Consider the following 21,684-nt stretch of genomic DNA (forward strand, 5'->3'; position numbering starts at 1 on the left):
GATTGATTAATGAGCGGCTGGCTTTTTCAAAATAGTAAAAGCCGCCGGAGTTTTTATAACAGCCGTGCAGCGCCGCGCTGGAGATCGGGGAACGGTGAGTATGAGAGAGGGCTGCTCAATTCAGTCACTCAGGGGATTAGCGGTCACCGGTGAGCCCTTCACGGGTGACCGCTAATCAGTACGCGGCACACAGACAGAGGCGCGGCATGACAATGAAGTCGGGTGAAGTTCACCCGAGTTCATTCTCATCGCGCAACTCTGTCTGCTGTCAGCCGACATGTATCAACGACATTGTGCATCACACACACACGGAACATTTCACACGGGCAACACACACACATGTCAGTTATTTCACTCATGCACACACGGACATTCCACACGCACATACAGCTAGCATACGGGATACATACGCAGGCCACACATACCATAAAAATGGACCTAAAAAACGGAAAACAGACCCAAAAAATGGCCCGTTTTACACGGACGTGGTTTTAACGGATGTGTGTTTCAGGCCGCAAAAAGACTGACCCACACATCCAATAAGTGTGAATAGGTGCTGGCTAAAAACACAATATATTGGTTTGCCCCCAATTTTGTAGGTCCTTACAGGATTATTGAAGTTTGGAATCCTGTGACGGTTAAACTTCAACTCTTTATAGCTTGGAAAACAAAAAATTCCTTTCTTTTTTTCTCTCACAAAAGATTTGAAGTGACACCTGATCCTCGAGAGACACCTGATCCTCGAGATGCAATTAAATTGGATATGGAGGAGGATCGGGAGTATGAGGTAAGACGAGTACTGAGTTCAAGACGGGTCAGGCACCATTTACAGTATCTCGCTGTTAGGACTGAACCCTAATACTCTCACCCGGATGGACAAAGTAGGGGAAATGTAAAACCAGAAATTCACAGGTCCAAAAACAAGCTCTGATTTGTCCCTGCTTGACAGAGGAGGTTGGCACCCTAAAATCATGTATTGATGCCACCATTCGTCGACTGCTGAACCTGAGTGTCCTTAACTGCAACCTAAGCTATTAACCAAGTGTAACACAAAAAGTACCATAAACGTAAATGAAGTGCACACAAGCAGAGGGTGAGACACAGGGCTAGGAAAATGCAAACACAGTCATACAGGAATGACGGAATATAATAAACTAGATTCAGTGACCTTTGTTGCATGGTCCTTTTCCTTCCCCGCCGAGCCACAACTTAGTCTGTTTCTCTTCCAGTTCTGATGGTTCTTTAATCCTTGCTTCTTCTTTGGTTTGCAGTTAGTCAGTTGTTCTCACTTTTCTATTTTGTCTCTGTCCTATCCCATCCTGGGTGGGGCTATTTATAATCATCTTTCACCAGTCTTCTCTACTGGTTACATTACAAGATGGATGGTTTTCTGGGGTCCCAGCTCCTCCGTTAAGGATTCTGACTTATTGCTACGGTATTACGTTTCTCTACGGTTTGGTTGTGTGATTCCCCTCCCAGTTTTCTCCTATTCAGTTTCATTTTGGATTTAATAGGTTTCCATGTAGTCTTTTGGGTTTCTTCCATTTTTCTCTATCTTCCCAGTATGAGTGAGTGAATACTTTCCTAGTCCTGTGTCTCGCCCTCTGCTTGTGTGCCCTTCTTTATGGTTATTGTTGTTTTGTTTTATGCTTTGTTTATAGTTGAGGTTGTAGTCAAGGACACTAAGGATAAGCTGATTTTGAGTTTGGGCACCATTGCGTAATCATAGGGAGTTATCCTCCATGATCTGTCAGGTACAAATCAGGGTCAGATTGAGGGCTTCTTCTAGTCTTAATTGGGACCTGTGGATTGCAGGGTTCACACCTCTCCTGGGTTGTCCATCCCCGTGTGAGTGATAGAACTCAGTCATAACAACAGCAGAGCTAACAGTACAGCAGAAGTGAACTTTGTCTCATTACAAGCACATTTGTATCTACAACTGTACTCCCATAGTGCTGCCAGCTCTGCTGCAGAGCTGTGCCTGAATATAAGGCTGAGGCCACATGGAGATTAGTGCGAGTGCTCGTATGACACTCGGCTGACGCTCGCAGCACAACGGGAGCGAGTGTCATGCGACTGTGGTCTGATCATGCGATCAGACCACAGCTGTGGAGGGGCGGGCCGGTGCTGCGGAGGAAAGGGAGGGATTTATCTCCCTATCTCCTCCGTAGCCGGCTGATGCGAGAATCTCATTGCATTCTGCTGTAATGCGAGTGCATTGCGCTGTTTCTCTTGCCCCCATAGACTTGAATGGGTGTGAGTGAAAGAGGATTACATTCCACCCGCAGCATGCTGCGACTGTTTTCTCGCTCTGATTAAGGCTGAGAAAGCAATCGATCATGGGAGCTGGCCTATAGAGTAATATTGGTCCAAGTGGAATGCGATTTTTTTATTGCATGCCACTCGTTCCGTATTACTCGCCGTGTGTGCTTACCCTAAACAACACAGTACAGCAGAGTTGAACTTTGTCTCATAGCAAACGTATTTGCAGTGCTGTCTGCTCTTGTGTACTGCCCCTCCCCTCTGATAGCTGGAAAATGAGAGGACTGCAGCTGCAAATGTGTTTGCAATGAGACAAAGTTCTACTCTGCTGTACTGTGCTGGCTCTGATCTCACTGCAGAGCTGTGTGATTATGAGAGCAAACTGTCAGTCATTACATGTCTCACACTGGTAATACCCCATTTCTTTTATAATAATCACTGGAGGCAGCTCAGGCAGATCTATGGCCGGCCAGTAGATCCTAACAGCTCATTTGCATATGCGAAAACCATTGATTTCACTGGAATAAGACAGATATCGGTTTATTCAGCGAGATTTTTCTGACCAGCAATAAATTTACACCACATCTGAGCATGCTCTGTTGCAAAAAACGGAATCCCATGACAGATCCGTCATTTGACGGATGGCGATGGAACCAGCGCCCATAGGCTTCCATTACTTCCAAACGACGGACGGCAACAGATGCCTCGCTGTCCATTTTTTTGACGCACAGAAAAAACTTTACTGTGGACGTCGTCTCCGTCTGACGGACAAACATTTTTCGATGGATCTGTTGTACGATGGATGTAACGTGAGGACATCCGTCGCAATCCGTCGCTAATACAAGTCAATGAGAAAAAACGGATCTAGCACTGGATCGTTTTTTTTCCCACAATTAGACGGATTGTGACTGATGGCAAAAAACGGATGTGTGAAAGGGCCTATGTTCTACCTGTCCATGACGTCATAAAACGGCAGATCAACTGACAGATTCCCTTTAATTAAATACTTCTCTGGAGAAAAATTAAAAGGCCAGAAGCCCACTGGCCAGATTGGCCAGTCCACGCGTGGTAAAAGTGGCTCAACAGAGACCCCTTGCTAACTGCACATGGCCCATAGTTATTGTGTGCAAACATTGCTCCTATGGCCGCAGGAACATACAGCTCCCTCCATACTGCTCCAGTAATATTATGGGCTGTCAGCAGCCAATGACTGCCGCCTCCATTCACAACACAAAACAACGCCACTCCACGGTGACGTCATCACTCTCCAGAGTATGTGGGTGTGGCTTACACAGGCATTAAATGGATTGATTGTAGCCAATGGGAGAAGTTTTCTCTTGTATACATGGTGGACTGGAAGAAAATAGAGTCAACGTGATTGGTTGCATAGGTTGTGCGTCATTTCCGTTGTCAAGTGCGCAGCGATGGAGAGCCGGGCTTGATGGTCGGCGGAGGCCTGCCTGTGTGAGTCGCGTTCCGTGCGTATCACTGGGCATGAGTCCTGCGTGAGGTGGAGCGCGGGCTGCGTACCAGGTGAGGGAAGAACGGGGTACAGCATGCTCGGGGGGCAGGTAACGGCTGCAGGAGAGCGGGGCGGGAGAAGCAGAGGGCAATGGGGCTGCTGTGCCCCGGGGTGGCCTGCACTCCAGCCTTAGTATTGCCTGCTGTGCAGGTCCTGGCCCTCGGAGCTGCACTGTGCAGGGTGGGCTCCTGCGTGCCTGGGTGCAGGGTGGGCTCCTGCGTGCCTGGGTGCAGGGTGGGCTCCTGCGTGCCTGGGTGCAGGGTGGGCTCCTGCGTGCCTGGGTGCAGGGTGGGCTCGCCTGGGTGCAGGGTGGGCTCTCCTGGGTGCAGGGTGGGCTCTCCTGGGTGCCAGGGTGGGCTCTCCTGGGTGCCAGGGTGCAGGGTGGGCTCCTGGGTGCAGGGGGGGCTCGCTGTGCGGTCCTTGCTGCGCTGCCTATTTCTGTATCGGATTGCTACATGCCTGTTTTTCACCCCTTTGAAATGCACTTGCATGCCAAGCCAATGGAGGGCAAAAACAAGCCCTGTGCCAACTTCCAGGTGTGATGGCCCATTGCTAGGATATGCCATTAGTTTACTCAAACATTGCAGAGTAGTGGCCCCTCCGAAGTGTTTCCCTGCATGACTTTGCCCGGCCACCCCCTGGGCACTTAGTCTGTGGGTTGGTTGGCATCTGCTCCCATACAGTCATAATGTAATGGCAGCGCTGGGATCCTAGGTCGCGTCCCACCAAGGACCACATCTGCAGGACGTTTGTACGCTCTTTCTCCCCGTTTTTGTGGGTTTATTCCACTTACTCCTGCTTCTTTCTAAATCTATACTGATAGAGGGTTTATATTGTGAGCCCCAATGGGGATTGTGGTGATCACGTCTGTAAAGCGCTGTTTAATCAATGGTGCTGTATAGGGGAGTACAGTTGTGATAGTGGGGGTCCTGCTCTGGCTCGCTCTCATTTCGGTAGAACAAAGAGCGCGTCTGGCTCTGGGGGCTCGGGCTTCTCCGGTTACACTGCCATTAGCTTATTTTCGGAGCACTCTTCGGATGAGTCACACGGTCACCGTGGATGATGTCTGTGACGCCAGTGTGCTCAGCGAACAAACTTAATTATGAGGGATAAGAATTTGTTTTTTTATATTTAATAGAAAAATGCCTGTCATGCTGGAATCCTATTTACTGAATGTTATTTGTGTTCATTGGAACATGAGGATTATATATCTATCACACCCTATATACACCAGTGTGATAAGTGGCATCGATCTTCTGCAGCCACAGGTGGCGCTGTAATCAGATCTCACTTGTAGACCACCTCTGCCCATTTGTGCACATGCACACCATTTAGGGGTTCTGCCTGTGACCTGCTCCATCCTGAAGCAGAGCATTGCCCATGTGACTTGGCTGCACCCAGCATCCTCTGATGTTGGAGATCCTGGCCCTGCGGTGATCAGCTGGTCACAGTAATGGCTTCTTGTGATCCATCTGAGTGTCAGCCCCCAAAGTTTCCGATCACGAGTGGCTTTTCTGCATTGACTGCAGCATCTTCAGGGCGGAGAGCTGATTGTGTTTGTGAAGCCCCTCTCTACGTTGTTCTGGCTTTGTGTGAGCAGAGATGCATGAGTTGTGCTGCATCCTCTCCCGGGCCTCGTGTGTGGATCGCTGCTCATTGTAGTTGTGTAGATGCCAATGCGGCTGTGTTTGCGTCACCTCTATCACCGGTGACTGTGTAGTAAGTGTCTCTATTGTGTCTTATGGGTTATACAGGCCTGTATTTCCTATATAGATCTTTTGCATTTAGCTTTATTTTTTATTCCAGCTTAAGAATGTTCTTGGGCATTTATGAAAGCTTTTTAAAGTTGAATGATAGTTATTGGCATTCACAGGGTTAACTTTGAGAGGAAAACGTTCTTGCTCCGCCAGCGCTTATAGTGAAGCGTGACTTGTGAGGATATGATGTACAGTGCTACTATGGTTTCAGTGTCGTTTCATGGGCAGCCGTAAGAACTGTCACGGGGCCCTGCACCCCATGCCTTTCCTAGTGTACTACAAGTCTCAGGACACCCCTCCATACTACGCAGTGCATGAGCAGGCTATGGAACAGTGATATGAGCAGAGAAGGGAAATAAAGAAGCTCTTCCCAGTCTACCGTAGACTAAACGACCACCATCTTATCAAATGCAGCATGGGCTGTGTGGTGTAGGCCATGTCTCCCGGCTTCCTTACTATTTTCTGACTGCCTTATGGGCTGTGTGGTGTAGGCCATGTCTCCCGGCTTCCTTACTATTTTCTGACTGCCTTATGGGCTGTGTGGTGTAGGCCATGTCTCCCGGCTTCCTTACTATTTTCTGACTGCCTTTATGGGCTGTGTGTTGTAGGCCATGTCTCCCGGCTTCCTTACTATTTTCTGACTGCCTTATGGACTGTGTGTTGTAGGCCATGTCTCCCGGCTTCCTTACTATTTTCTGACTGCCTTATGGGCTGTGTGTTGTAGGCCATGTCTCCCGGCTTCCTTATTATTTTCTGACTGCCTTATGGACTGTGTGTTGTAGGCCATGTCTCCTGGCTTCCTTACTATTTTCTGACTGCCTTATGGACTGTGTGTTGTAGGCCATGTCTCCCGGCTTCCTTACTATTTTCTGACTGCCTTATGGGCTGTGTGTTGTAGGCCATGTCTCCCGGCTTCCTTATTATTTTCTGACTGCCTTATGGGCTGTGTGGTGTAGGCCATGTCTCCCGGCTTCCTTGCTATTTTCTGACTGCCTTATCAATGATGATCTAATTGTGATGTATATTTTTGGCACACCTGAACTAATTTCTGGAGACTTCAGTGAGATGAAATGTACTGGGCATCGTATATTTGTAGAGGAAGCATTGGCATTTGGCTGAAGCTTGGAAAGCCGCGGTGGACTTAGAATAGGTCGATCGTTAGATAAAATGTGATATTCAACACCAGAAATTTGGGCGAATAGTTAGTTATCTGTAGAGATTTGCAGTAGATTTCTCCTCTTGCGTTGATGAGCCACTACTTTTCCCATGCCTTTTTCTTTGTCACCGGCGGGTCCCAGAGCTCTGTTTGACCGATAGCTTCCTTGTGTATGGACGGCGTTAAGGGTATTTCCGCACGCTGCGTTCTTGATTTGACAAAAAAATGCACCCTCTGGAAGACTTTGACAATTGTAAAAACTGCGTTTGACAAAAAAAATGCATCCAAAACACTTGAGTTTTGAATGTGCTTTGGATTCATTTTTGACAGTGCAGTCCCACGGTGATTCAGCTCTGCTACGTCCCTGTCCTGTCACGACAGCACCATAGAGCATGACTGGCCGTTGACAGCAGACAAAAACAGAGCTGCGCGATGAGAATGAACTCTGGTAAACCTCTGATGTAAATGCCGCGACACAGGCAGTAGTGCGGGGCTCGCAGCTGTGATGACGAGGTTCACAAAGTTCGTCATCGCACAGCTCTGTGTTGCGGCCTGGTTTGCGGTCACAGATGAAGGCCTTACCTGTGATCGCAAATCACTTGAGTGACGTCCCTCTGATCGCGCGGCTCACTTCAGTCTCTCAGGCGACTTGCTGTCACAGGTGGAGGACTCCAGCTGTGGCCGCAGGTAACTAGTGACGTCACCACTGCTGATAGTGCATCTCACTTCAGTTTCTGCGTGGAGCTCACAGCGAACGGGTGTGCTCTATGGCCACTCACTGAGTGTCAGATGTAGCAGTGCTGGAAGCATCGTGGGACCTTGTGTGGATTAAGTCAGACCTGGAGGGTTGTGTTGGGGTTACTAAAGTGGTGAAAGAGAATGATTATTTATTTTTTTTCTTTTATTTCAAATAAAGGATTTTTCGGTGTTCATGTTTATTTGCCTTCACTTACAGTTTAGTGATGGGAGAGTCTCATTGACGCCTGCCATCAGTAAACTAGGACTTAGTGGCAGCTATAGGCTGCCATTAACTCCTTATTACCCTGATTGCCACTGCACCAGGGCATTTGGGATGAGCCGGGTAAAGTCCCGGGACTGTTGCATCTAATGGATGCTTCAATTCCAGGAGGCTGCTAGCTCATATTTTTAGGCTGGGGGGCTCCCAATAACGTGGGTCTCCCCAGTCTGAGAATACCATCCCTCAGCTGTGTGTCTTTATATTTACTGGGTATCAAAATTGGGGGGCGGGGGGGAACTGCTGCACGCACTTTTCTTTTTAATTATTTATTGTACTGCACGATATAGACCCACCCACCGGCGGCTGTGATTAGTTTGTCTGACATCTGTCACTCAGCGTGGTGGTGTGTCTGACTGCAACCAATCATAGGTGCCAGTGGGTGGGAGAAGCAGTGAATATGAGATGAGCCTAATGAGCTTCTGGCACTTTCAGAAGCAGGAGAGGCCGCAGGAGCAGTGTGACAGCCGCGCTGGTGATCGGTGAGTATGTAGGGGGGGGGGAGAGACTGGCATTTTTGTTAACAAGTATGGATCCAAAATGCAGTGCAAACTCACAGCTAAACATTTTGTTTTGCATTTTGACACATTCATTTCAGTGGGTGGAAAATGCAACCAAAATGTAATTAAGTGACATGAGGGAAAAAAAAAAAAAAAAAGCAGCAACAATTTTGACAAATATTTGTCAAACAAAAACACTGCCAAAAAAAAAGCATTGTGCACATGGAAAATTCTGAGTTATCATACTTTGCAGGGGAAGCAAAATGCATGCATTTTGTCAATGACAATGCAGTTTAAAACGCAAGAAAAAAAACACCGTGCGCACATGGCATAAAAATGACTGAGCCGAGCTTAAAAGCATAACCTACACACAGTGCTGTCTGCTGAGCACGACATCGGGACTTCGGTACCGTTGGGGCTTTTGTCAGGATCTTGTTCTTAAGGGATTCACATGGAAACCTGTGTTGCTCAGCTGAGCGCACTCTGTTCTGCATTGAGCCTCATTCACACGTAGGTATTTTAAAATGTGAAAAATGGTACCGGTGTCATTTGGATCAGTGTTCAGTCCGTGTGTCTCTTTATTAGTATGTCACATATGGATAAATACATTTATTGGAGAAGCTTTGTAAAGTAACATGTAGCACATGAATCCTACATTGATTCCAATCTAGGTGCTGTATTTTTCAGGTTTTTCTTTTTTTGGCCCTTGTCATCCATGCTGACGGGATAAGAATTGACATGTGACTAGCATCATAGATTATAACTGATACAACACATGCATGCCACACGGACGACTTTATCAGGCCTTATGCTATGTGCGCATGTTGCGTAACTGCATGCAAATACGCTGTGATCTGCACCGCAGCGTAACTGCATGCGTCCTGCGTCCCCAGCGTAATCTATGGAGATTGTGCAGGAGACGTGCGCACGTGGCGTATTAGAACGCAGCGCTTCAGCTACTGCCCGAAGCGTGCGTTCTAAGTGGTGACATGTCACTTCTTTCCTGCGCTCTGCCTGCAGCCCCCGCTCTGTCTATGGGAGGGGCTGCAGTCAGAGCGCATGGAATCGGCTTTCATTTCTGCAGCGATTTTTTTTTTTTTTTTTTTTTTTTTTTTTTTTTTTTTTTTTTTTTGCGCACGTGTGCTGTTCAAATCGCTGCAGAAATTTCTGCAGGACAGAACGCTACGTGCGCACATAGTCTTAGACCCATATAGTTCTGCAATGCTTTTTTTCTTTCTCAGACGATTGAAAAAGGCATTCCTGCAAAGTGGGCAGTAATGGGGGGCATGTATGGGAAGGCCACATGCACCACACTGTATACACTGGTTCTTGTTGGACCTGGAATATGATTAGTACCTGAGGCATTGCAGTGTAAACATTTGGGTCATATTGAGTGTGTGATCAGTTGATCTGTGTATAGTTTTCTCATGGAAATCCATGACACATGCTTTTATTAGTTGCTGACTTGGTGGGTTGGTTTGTGGTGACAGTCCAGCTTCCTATGTTTACTCATCGGTGCCATAAATATAGCAGTCTTAGTTTCGGTTTTACTGTAGAGCCCGTGGGAGTATAGGTCTGGCCCCATAATCCGTTTATTTTTTTTCCTTTTTTTTTTTTCTCTCCAACTTGGAAGCAAGATATGTTTTATTAAACTGCAGTTGTATTTTGATATATGTAAATCTGATTGCATTTGTTAGTTTTATTTGGATTGACACATCTTGTGTATTTATATACCACAGTGAGCTATTGAACCATTAGATGTGTAGAGTAATGAAGTCAAAGCTATTTTGCTGTTAACAGACATACAGTGCTGAGAGATCATCTGCACAGAGCTGCAGTACGCTAAGAAACCCAATCTGTTCCCAGCATGCATCTTTCAAATGAAAAATGTAGTTTTGGTTACTTATGGCACATGCTCTTGTGGCCAGGGATATGGCTGTAATGGCCGCACGTCCTTTAAGCGGAACACAATCGCTGTGGCCGCAGGTTGATACTGGGCAGCAGGGGTTACTGCCACCCACAAACGCCTCCTCCCTACCGGTTCTGACTAAATTTAACACGAAGTCCCAGAAATTTTGAGCGCCCCCTGAGGTCCTGAAAGGGGGTCAAATGACTGATGATAAACTGAGTAAAACAAAGTAGAAACTAAATGGCTAAACTCAATGGAAAACAACAACCTTCTGTGGTGCGACAGCAATGGCCTTAATTACAGAACAAAAGACGGTGATTATAGGATGTTAGCTAAAATCCTTCAGGTCATTCGACCCGTCTCTGGGTTCCAAAGGTAGAAATGTAAAATGCCCCCTCTCTGGGACTTCTAGTGTAAAGTCAGCTGTATGGTTTTCCTAGTATTAAAATCATATTAAGTCTTGTCATATCTAATCGGTCAGACAGTTGTAATATCTCTAGTAGTCTTGGTTCATACAGTACAGATGGGTTGTCCTTAAAAAACGTCCATGTATGCTGTTGTGCGTTTTTTTTTTTTGTTTGTTTTTTTAAAAAAAGATGGTTATATAATGCCATCTTTTTACTTGTGCAAATTAAAGAGAACCTGTGATATCTAGAAATACTATTTACCTACCAATATGGGGTTAATGTGCTGTGCAGGTACCTTGTATCCTGCCAGGAGCTGCTTGCTTTCCATCATGGGGGTGTGTGTGTATGTGCACATGGAGTGATTCCAGCCCTCACTCTCTACTGCGAGCGACAGCTTGTGTCTCTCCCTGGCACATCTGTGTACAGCTGGCGACCATTCAAAGTGCTGGGCAATGGTTATAGCGTAGTGTGCAATGTGTAATCGCTATGTGCACGCCCCTATGACTACAAGGATAGGGGGGATATGGTTTTCCTCCCGGTAGCAATTCTTTTCAGTAATGTGACGAGTCAGCATATATTTTTCATAGATATATATTAGATAGATCTTACTGCGTCCTGTCTGCACTGTGTGAAGCAGGAGAAGGGACTGTGAAACCCCTCTTTGTGCTTCATGAGTGTTTTATGGCAGGTGTTAGATTTGGTAAAATTTGCCAACAGAGAAGCCTTGCATCATGAATTTGATGTAATACAGAAATGTGATTGGGGCAGCATTTCTTTCCGGTCCAGAAAATGATGAAATTTCATGAAAAATCAATTGTCATATTTCCATGCAGTTTTTGTCGCATTCTCGGCTTGAGTGCTATAAGTGGAGCAGAAACTTTAAAGTGAACCTGTCATGCCCGATATGCACCCAGAATCACGAGCAGTTCTGGGTGTATATTGCTAATCCCTGCCTAACTCCCTGTATACACTAGCATAGATAAAGATCTTTAGAGTATTTCTAAAGGTTCTTTATAATATGCTAATGAGCGAGGGGACTAGTCCCAAGGGCGTTTCTTCCCCCGACTAGCCGCCCTCTTAGCACACCCCTGTGGGTGTACTAACTTGCTAACATGTTGTTCAATGCAGCCTCACCAGTAGTGATGCACATACCTGTGTCTGCGGTGAACGCTGAGCTGAATGTCCCGCACTTCCAGTCATGCACACTAGACCTGTCTGAAGCCGGGACACGTACACCCGACTTCATACTGCACATGAGCGGAAGTGCGGATCATTCAGCTCAGCGTTCACTGCAGACACAGGTACGTGCATCATCGCTGGAGACACTGCATTGAATAGCATGTTAGCACGCCCTTGTGGGCATACTAACATGCTAAGAGGGCGGCTAGTCTGGAAAAGTAACGCCCTCAGGACTAGTCCCTGGCCTCATTAGCATAGCATATAAAGATCTTTCAAAATACTTTTTCTAAAGATCCCTTTGTCTATGCTACTAGATGCAGGGATTAGCTCGTGGTTCTGGGTACATATTGCGCATGATGGGGTCCCTTTCAGGTTACCTAGCAGTAGTGCGCCACATAAGGTGTAACATTTCTGAAACTTGTTCCACCTGTAAAAACCACCACATGAAAATCTAACTGATCTGGAGATTACTGTTCCCACCCAGGCGAGAAATGTTTAGGCTATGTGCACACGTGAAATTTTTTTTGTCAGTGCATCTTAAAGGGAACCAATCACCATGATTTTCGTATATAACCCCTAAAGCCAGTGCTATATGGCACTATCAGGCTGATTCTATACATACCTGCAGTGGTCAGCTCGGATGTATAGGTTTTGAAATCCAAGAAAGTTAAGTTTGTAAAAGGAGCAGCTTCTTGAGTGACAGGAGCTGAGGAGCAGATAATATATGCATAGTTATCCCCTCCCCCTGTTAGAATTAGCATAAGTATTATACAAATGATTCCTTTTGTCTAGCAGGACCTGTGAGGTCATACCCATGTGACCAGAAGGGGCGGGGCCTCAGCTACCAAAGCTGGATACCAGGTCACATGGGTATGACCTCACCACAGGTCCTTGAACAGACAAAGTGAATTGTTTGTATAATGCTTATGCTAATTCTAACAGAGGGAGGGGATAACTATGAATATATTATCTGCTCCTCAGCTGCTGTCACTCAAGAAGCTGCTCATTTTACAAACTTCACTTTCTTGGATTTCAAAACCTAAACATCCGAGCTGGCCAGTACAGGTATGTATAGAATCAGCCTGATAGTGCCAGTATAGCACTGGCTTTAGGGGTTATATACGAAAATCCTGCTGATAGGTTCCCTTTAATGTGCTTAAAACGCACTGCAGCAAAAATGCAATGCATTTTTACCATTTTGCCCAATGCGTTTTTCAAATCTAATCTATAACTGGAGGGCTCGTAAACAATTGATGCGCTGCATCTTGTAAAACGCAGCCAACAAAAAACGCCCAGTGTGGACAGCAAAATAGAAATCTCAGACTTTGCTGGGAGGAGGAAATACATGCGTTTAGGTGAATCTTTGTGACCTCAAAAAAACGCAGCAAAAGATGCCCTGTGTGAACTTACCATTAAAGGACATTTCCATTCTGTTCATTCATTAACTGTCAGTGTTTTCTCCTGTCAGCTTATTTGCAATATTGGGAACATGAATACCTTTTTAGGCTATGTGCGCACGTTGCGTAAAAACATGCAGTTACGCTGCGCTTTGTAGCGCAGCGTAACTGCATGCGTCCAGCGTCCCCTGCACAGTCTATGGAGATTGTGCAGGGGCCGTGCGCACGTGGCGTCTAAGAGCGCAGCGATTCGGCTACTGCCGAAGCGCTGCGCAAAAAGAAGTGACATGTCACTTCTTTCCTGCGCTTTGCCGGCAGCTCCTGCTCTGTCTATGGCAGGAGCTGCAGGCAGAGCGCATGGAATCGGCTCTCACTACGGACATTTCTGCAGCGATCTAAAGCGCACATGTGCTCTTCAGATCGCTGCAGAAATATCTGCAGGGCTAGTACGCAACGTGCGCACATAGCCTTATATTGTCCCAAGTTTAGAGAACATGCCTAATGAAAGGAGTGCATGTAGGACATGTGCACATTGCCTCTTTTAGACATTGCCATATATGCTTGGTTCCTGCAAACGATGCTTCAGAAAGACACAAGTGGTGTTTTTGCTGGAAGCGATTAATTAACTTTTTTGTGTGTGTATTACAGTACAGACCAAAAGTTTGGACACGCCTCATTCAAAGTTTTCTTTAGTTTCATGACTCTGAAAATTTGTAGAGTCACATTGAAGACATCAAAACTATGAATTAACACGTGGAATGAGATACTTAACAAAAAAGTGTGAAACTGAAAATATTTCTTATATTCTAGGTTCTTCAAAGTAGCCACCTTTTTTGCTTTCATTACTACTTTGCACACTCTTGGCATTCTTTTGATGAGCTTCAAGAGGTAGTCACCGGAAATGGTCTTCCAACAGTCTTGAAGGAGTTCCCAGATATGCTTAGCACTTGTTAGACCTTTTTGCCTTCACTCTGCGGTCCAGCTCACCCCAAACATTTCGATTGGGTTCAGGTCTCGTGACTGTGGAGGCCAGGTCATCTGGTGTAGCACCCCAGCACTCTCCTTCTTAGTCAAATAGCCCTTACACAGCCTGGAGGTGTGTTTGGGGTCATTGTCCTGTTGAAAAATAAATGATGGTCCAACTAAACACAAACCAGATGGAATATGCTGCAAGATGCTGTGGTAGCCATGCTGGTTCTGTATGCCTTCAATTTTGAATAAATCCCTGTGAGGTAAATCCGGAGATATGACGATAAATCATGATATTCAAGTATGTCAGGAAGCCCTCTCCTGGTGTCACCCCCCCCCCTTTCCTTCACACAACTGGTTTAGCAACAAATCCCATGGCCATGTCCTGTGATATGGAAATTAGGTGGCTTAGGGACAATGGACACAGGATGACTCCCTGCCGTCACCCTGTAACAAGAGTTGTATCTCATTAGCAAGGCTCTGGAAGTAGCCAGACAGAACGACTCCAGTAAAAAATGGTTCATATCTCGCAAGCCATATTTCCGATAAATATGGCAACCATAAAAATGGTGTCTCCGCATGTGGACGATGCCGGCACCCCCTTTTTATGGGAGCAGGACATTGGGAAATGCCCCAGGCGTGATATCAGCCAATGGGGAACTGGCAGACAGGTCATGAGTCCCCTCGTTCTGTAGCTAAATTCATAACTGTCACAATGAGAGCATTGGCGTCTGCCTACGACGCTCCCAGGCAAAGTTATGGCCAATATCCCCTTTGCTGGATAATTCTGATCCATGCAGGGGGAGTGGCAGTGCTTCCCTGTGAGGTCACTAAGGTAGGAGGGGACCTGGATTGCCCAGGTTGATAACCCTACTTCGGCCATTTTCCAGTGTTCTTCTGCTCGGGGGCCTGGTTGGGAAAGACCTGTGAGGGAGTTCCTGGAAACCTGGTCTACAGCGCCCCCCTGTGGCCAGACGCAACAAGGTAACTGCTGGAACTGTGTATGCCTGTTTGTAACCCATGCTTTGATTGTAACTGTACTCTGACATATGTATATTCTGTAGATTCCCTATTGTATATATTGTAGTTCTAGTGTGCTTTAGGCTGATTAAATTATATAATTAATCTTGGGCTGTTCTGTTATCTCGATCTTGAATCCCACGTCTGTGTGTTCGGCTAATAGTTACCGTAAATCGGTTGGTGGCAGCGAATTGTGCCAAGGATTATTGTGGGGAGGCCAGTGAGATTCGGGGAGATTTTATATATTCCGCCCGCGGAGGTCGGGGGAATATATACCTTACTCTCACCGGGGACCCTTCAATAATCGGCATAAGTAGTATAGCGGCCTCCTTGCTTATCGTCGGGCAATTCCATAATTGGCCTGACTATAAGAGGGGCGCTAGAGAGCGCATCACGTGCTCTGTCTGTCGGTCGGGAGGTATAAAGGAGGGGTGACCCCCACTTGTTACCCCCCGATTGTGACGTACTGGTAGCCAGCGCGGGGGGATTTTTGAGTGACCCCCCCCGGTGGTTTGTGACATATTGGTGGCATAGCGGTGGGATCGAGATAATAGTGTGTGTGAGTGTGAGACCCATACTCCCAGACACTAAAGACTGCCTGCAGCAGCTGTGGCTGCTGGGGTCTTCAGACTAGCTCAACACTAGAGTGTCAGAGTGCAGATACTGTAAGGTGTGTGGAGGCATCAGGTGTCAGTTCTGTGTCAGTGACCAAAAGTCTGCAAGAATGGCTGATGGCACCAGGAGCAGAGCTATGCAACTGGCCAATGCTAAGGCAGGAGCCGAAGAGAGGGAGGACGGTGCTGTGGACAGCAATGAGGAGGTTGCCCACGAGTCCTCCAGGAGCTCGACGCCAGAAAACCGTTCTGCCGAGGACATTGCGCAACCTGGCACTGCTGGACAAGATGAGGAGGAGCTCACCCAAGGTTCCTCAACGAGCCAGATGCCAGCCCTCCGCTCTGAAAGGGACAGTGAATCGCCTAGCTCTGCAGCGTGCCGCAGATCACCACGTGCCATTCCACCGAGCCTGGGAGGCTCGGATAGCCTTCTTCAAATGGCTATGGCCCTTCTCCAGGCTGGAGACCAGAAGGGCTACAAGGAACTCCTGGCAGAGCGCAGGGCGGAGCGGCACGCAGAGCGTGAGGCTGCGGAGCGAGAGCGGCAGGCAGCGCGTGAAGAGCGAGAGCGACAGGCAGACCGTGACTACCAGCTGCAGCTAGCTCAGCTCCGGCCCTCATCAGCCACATGTGACCTTCGAGACACCAAACTTCCAAAGGTCCGTGTTGAGGACTTCCCAGTGCTGGAGAAGGATGGAGACTTGGACTCTTTCTTGACTGCTTTTGAACGGACTTGCTTGCAGCACCATCTGGACAAGGACCAGTGGGCCAAATACCTGACCCCCCGTTTAAGGGGTAAGGCCCTAGATGTCCTTGGGGACTTGCCTGCTGAGGCAGATCAGGGCTACGACACCATCAAGCGGGCCCTGATCCAACAGTACAACCTCACTCCAGAGTCCTACCGCAAGAAGTTCCGGAGCCTACAGAAGGGACCAAAGGACTCCTGGGCTGACCACCGGCGGGCACTTGCCCGAGCTGCCGACCACTGGACCCAAGGCCTGCAGCTTTCCACCGGACCGGAGATCCTGGACTTGTTCATCACGGAGCAACTCTTGTGGAACTGCCCTGAGGATCTCCGCCAGTTCATCCGAGACCAGAAGCCAAAGGGGTCCACGGCTACAGCTGCCCTTGCCGATGACTACACCAACAACCGGGCCCCTGAGGCCAGGAGAGCGGCCACCAGCAGCACCTGGAGAGGGGGTAAGATGAATTCTGCGACTGCCCCACCTGCCCCTAGACTGCAGGGGGTGTCCCCCTCAACTCCCCTCTCCAGGCCCGTGGCAGAGCCAAGACGGTGCCACCAGTGCAACCTACCTGGACACTTCAAGGCCATGTGCCCTCAGCGTCCCAAGGCCCCGGCTCCGTCCCCGTCCCAAGGGCCGCCCAAGGTGTATTGTGTGGGTGGGGGTGGTGGTAGGTCCCTGGACAGCTTCCAACCTGTCACCGTCGGCCGGTCTGTGACCATAGGACTGCGAGACAGCGCCTCGGAGGTGACTCTGGTGCGGCCTGAGATGGTGTCCCCCCAAGACTTGATCCCTGGAAAAACCCTCGCTGTCTCCGGGATTGGAGGCACTGACCCGGCGCTGCCTGTTGCTGACATTTATGTGGACTGGGGCGCAGGGCGGGGGGTGAGGGAGGTGGGGGTAACTGATCGGATCCCCGCAAACGTGCTACTTGGGACAGATTTGGGGCAGATAACCTCCCAGTTTGGGCCCCAACCAAGGGCTGAACCTTCAGCCAGTGCTGACAGGCCTCCGGACAATGTTAATGTGTTATCTATGAATGATGTAAGGGAGGAGGGAGTGAACTCTGATATTTCTGCTTGCATAGACACCATAGGCACACACTCAGCTGCAGCTGTGACAGGGGAGGGGGTCAGAGAGAGGTGTGACAATGCCTCTACAAGTAACCAGCCTGTGAGCTGGGATCTGTTGCCCTCTGCAGGGATAAGCAGAGAGCAGGGTGCTGCAGGGGGAGGACCAGTGTGTGGGGTGGGGTCTACCACAGCAAATGTGGGGTCCCCAGAGATTTCACAGCGGGGTTCTGTTGCTGCAGGAGGGGAACAGGCAGGTGAGATTGGGGCCGGTCCAGGAGCGGAAGTGCTCCCAGGTAAGATCTCGATGCATGGTTCCCCCACAACCGGGGTGTCAGGAAGCCAGGTAGGTCTGCCTGAACCGGCGACTTGGTCAGGAACGGAGGAGGAGCAGGCACGACCCACGGTCGCAGCGGCTGTGGCCGCTGTCACCCGCAGTGGGAGTGCTGGAAGCCAAGGGGCCTCCCGGAGGTCCGATAGCTCTTCCCCTTCTGACCAAGTGGCAGCCGAGTCAGGTGGAGGCCAGGACACAGGTCCCGGGGTACTGACTGAAGATGTGACAGTCTCGTCGATTCTGGCCACATCTAGTCAGGGGTTTCAGGCAGCGTTAGAAGCTGACGACAGCCTGAAAGCTCTTAAGGAGCAGGCGGCACAGCCTCCCTCGGACTCGGACCCGGAGCGAGTGGTCTGGGACCAGGGACGGCTGTACCGGGCCGCGGTCCAGCGGGGTTCACCGGAGGCGTGGCCCAGGGACCGACAGTTGGTGGTACCCTATTCGTTCCGGACGGAGTTGTTGCGGATCGCACATGAGATTCCGATGGCCGGACACCTAGGGATCGCTAAGACCAAGGCCAGGTTAGACCAGCATTTCTACTGGCCAAAAATGGGGGCCGATGTGGCTGCCTACTGCCGTTCGTGTGAAACCTGTCAGAGAGTGGGGAAGGCGGGGCCACGCCCCAAAGCCCCACTAGTATCTCTGCCAGTCATCGATGAGCCTTTCAGGAGGGTGGCTGTGGATCTGGTCGGCCCGCTGGCCATCCCCAGCAGCTCCGGGAAACGCTTCATACTGACGGTAGTGGACTATGCCACCCGGTACCCAGAAGCAGTGGCCTTGTCGTCCATTCGGGCTGACAAGGTGGCCACCGCATTGCTGGAGATTTTCTCCCGAGTGGGTTTTCCCCAGGAAATGCTCACTGACCGAGGGACCCAATTCATGTCCCAGCTGATGGAGGCCCTCTGTAAGCAAGTCCAGGTGCGACATCTGGTGGCCAGCCCGTACCATCCACAGACTAATGGCCTGTGCGAGCGGTTCAATGGCACCTTAAAGCAGATGCTTAAGATGTTGGTCGACTCCCATGGGCGTGACTGGGAGCGGTATCTCCCACACCTGTTATTTGCTTACCGGGAGGTTCCACAGGCCTCAACAGGATTCTCACCGTTTGAGCTCCTGTACGGGCGACGTGTGCGGGGCCCCCTGGCTCTGGTGAAAGAGGCTTGGGAAGGGGATTTGGCCACCCCTGGAGTGTCGGTTATCGAGTATGTCATGCGCTTCCGGGACAAAATGCAGGCCTTGACGCAACTGGTACACGACAATATGGCTCAAGCCCAGGCCGATCAGAAGCGTTGGTACGACCAGAACGCTTGTGAGAGGACCTACCAAGTGGGTCAAAAGGTGTGGGTACTGGTCCCCGTACCACAGGACAAGCTTCAGGCAGCCTGGGAAGGCCCATACCTCGTGTACCAGCAGCTCAACCCTGTGACGTACCTGGTCACCCTGGACCCTGCCCGTGGAAGGCGGAAGCCCTTCCATGTGAACATGATGAAGGCACATCATGAGCGGGAGGCATGTGCGCTCCCCGTGTGCAACCTGCCGAGGAGGGAGAAGCGGAAACCCTCTTGGATATGCTAGCCCAGGTTAGGGCAGGCGGATCCATTGAGGATGTGGAGGTTGGCCACCAGCTCTTGGAGGACCAACGGTCCCAGCTGTGGGCCACCCTCCTCCCCTTCCGGGGGTTGTTTACCAACCAGCCCGGAAGGACTGACTTGGCTGTCCATCACGTGGACACTGGGGATCATCCCCCGATCCGGCGTTCAGCATATCGGGTCTCCCTGGAGGTGCAGCAACACATGCGCCAGGAGATTGACGAGATGCTGAAGCTGGGGGTGATCCAGGCATCCAACAGCGCTTGGGCCTCGCCTGTAGTCCTCGTCCCTAAGAAGGACCGAACCACTCGGTTCTGCGTGGACTACAGGGGGCTCAATGCTGTCACGGTCGCCGATGCGTACCCAATGCCACGCATCGATGACCTGCTCGATCAGTTGGCCGGGGCTCAGTACCTGACCATCATGGACCTGAGCCGGGGATATTGGCAGATCCCCCTGACTCGCAAGGCCAGGGAACGCTCTGCCTTTATTACCCCATTTGGACTATACGAGTCCACGGTGATGCCATTCGGGATGAGGAATGCCCCTGCCACTTTCCAGCGGATGGTCAACACCCTGCTCAAGGGACTTGAAGGGTACGCGGCCGCGTACCTAGATGACATTGCCGTCTTCAGTCCCACCTGGGAGGACCACCTAGAGCATCTAGCACAGGTGCTCAGGCGGATCCACCGGGCAGGTTTGACCATCAAGCCGGGAAAGTGTCAGCTGGCCATGAGCGAGGTCCAGTACCTCGGTCACCGGGTAGGCGGGAGAACACTGAAGCCCGAGCCTGAGAAAGTGGAGGCCATCGCATCCTGGCCCACCCCCAGGACCAAGAAGCAGGTGATGTCCTTCTTGGGGACCGCTGGGTACTATAGGAGGTTTGTTCCATGCTATAGTAGCCTGGCAAAGCCCTTGACGGACCTCACCAAGAAGAAGCTGCCCTCTGCAGTCGATTGGACAATGGACTGCGAGACAGCCTTCCGGGCCCTAAAGGACGCCCTGTCCAGCCCGCCCGTGCTACAGGCAGCCGACTTCACGCGGCCGTTTGTAGTACAGACCGACGCCAGTGACTTCGGCCTCGGTGCGGTGCTCAGCCAGGTGGACTCTGCGAGCCAAGAGCACCCAGTCTTGTACCTGAGCAGGAAGCTGTTACCAAGGGAAGTTGCCTATTCCACGATGGAGAAGGAGTGCCTGGCCATAGTGTGGGCCCTGCAGCGTCTGCAACCCTATCTATACGGGCGCCACTTCATCGTGGAGACGGACCACAATCCCCTCAGCTGGTTGCACACCGTCTCTGGGACGAATGGGCGATTGTTGCGATGGAGCCTTGCGCTCCAGCAATACAACTTCACCATTCGCCACAAAAGGGGCCGTGACCACGGTAACGCAGATGGGCTGTCCCGACAAGGAGAGGTCGCGGACGGGCGCACGGGGGAACACCGGAGTGTGCTGCCCCCTAGCGCCCTCAAAAGGGGGGAGGTGTGAGGTAAATCCGGAGATATGACGATAAATCATGATATTCAAGTATGTCAGGAAGCCCTCTCCTGGTGTCACCCCCCCCCTTTCCTTCACACAACTGGTTTAGCAACAAATCCCATGGCCATGTCCTGTGATATGGAAATTAGGTGGCTTAGGGACAATGGACACAGGATGACTCCCTGCCGTCACCCTGTAACAAGAGTTGTATCTCATTAGCAAGGCTCTGGAAGTAGCCAGACAGAACGACTCCAGTAAAAAATGGTTCATATCTCGCAAGCCATATTTCCGATAAATATGGCAACCATAAAAATGGTGTCTCCGCATGTGGACGATGCCGGCACCCCCTTTTTATGGGAGCAGGACATTGGGAAATGCCCCAGGCGTGATATCAGCCAATGGGGAACTGGCAGACAGGTCATGAGTCCCCTCGTTCTGTAGCTAAATTCATAACTGTCACAATGAGAGCATTGGCGTCTGCCTACGACGCTCCCAGGCAAAGTTATGGCCAATATCCCCTTTGCTGGATAATTCTGATCCATGCAGGGGGAGTGGCAGTGCTTCCCTGTGAGGTCACTAAGGTAGGAGGGGACCTGGATTGCCCAGGTTGATAACCCTACTTCGGCCATTTTCCAGTGTTCTTCTGCTCGGGGGCCTGGTTGGGAAAGACCTGTGAGGGAGTTCCTGGAAACCTGGTCTACAGCGCCCCCCTGTGGCCAGACGCAACAAGGTAACTGCTGGAACTGTGTATGCCTGTTTGTA

The 21,684-nt window shown here is 49.9% G+C and overlaps 1 protein-coding gene across 1 annotated transcript in view; it reads left to right on the forward strand.

Annotated features, from left to right (window-relative positions):
* Positions 1 to 3,687: 3,687 nt before the first annotated feature.
* STK40 (serine/threonine kinase 40) overlaps positions 3,688 to 21,684 on the forward strand; it is an 88,285-nt gene continuing 70,288 nt past the window's right edge. The window contains exon 1 of the mRNA XM_075336049.1: positions 3,688 to 3,795. The gene's annotated coding sequence lies outside the window, so the exon portion shown is untranslated. The remainder of the gene's footprint in view (positions 3,796 to 21,684) is intronic.

This window comes from Anomaloglossus baeobatrachus, chromosome 2 (genome assembly GCF_048569485.1).
Source record: "Anomaloglossus baeobatrachus isolate aAnoBae1 chromosome 2, aAnoBae1.hap1, whole genome shotgun sequence".
NCBI classification, from domain to species: domain Eukaryota; kingdom Metazoa; phylum Chordata; class Amphibia; order Anura; family Aromobatidae; genus Anomaloglossus; species Anomaloglossus baeobatrachus.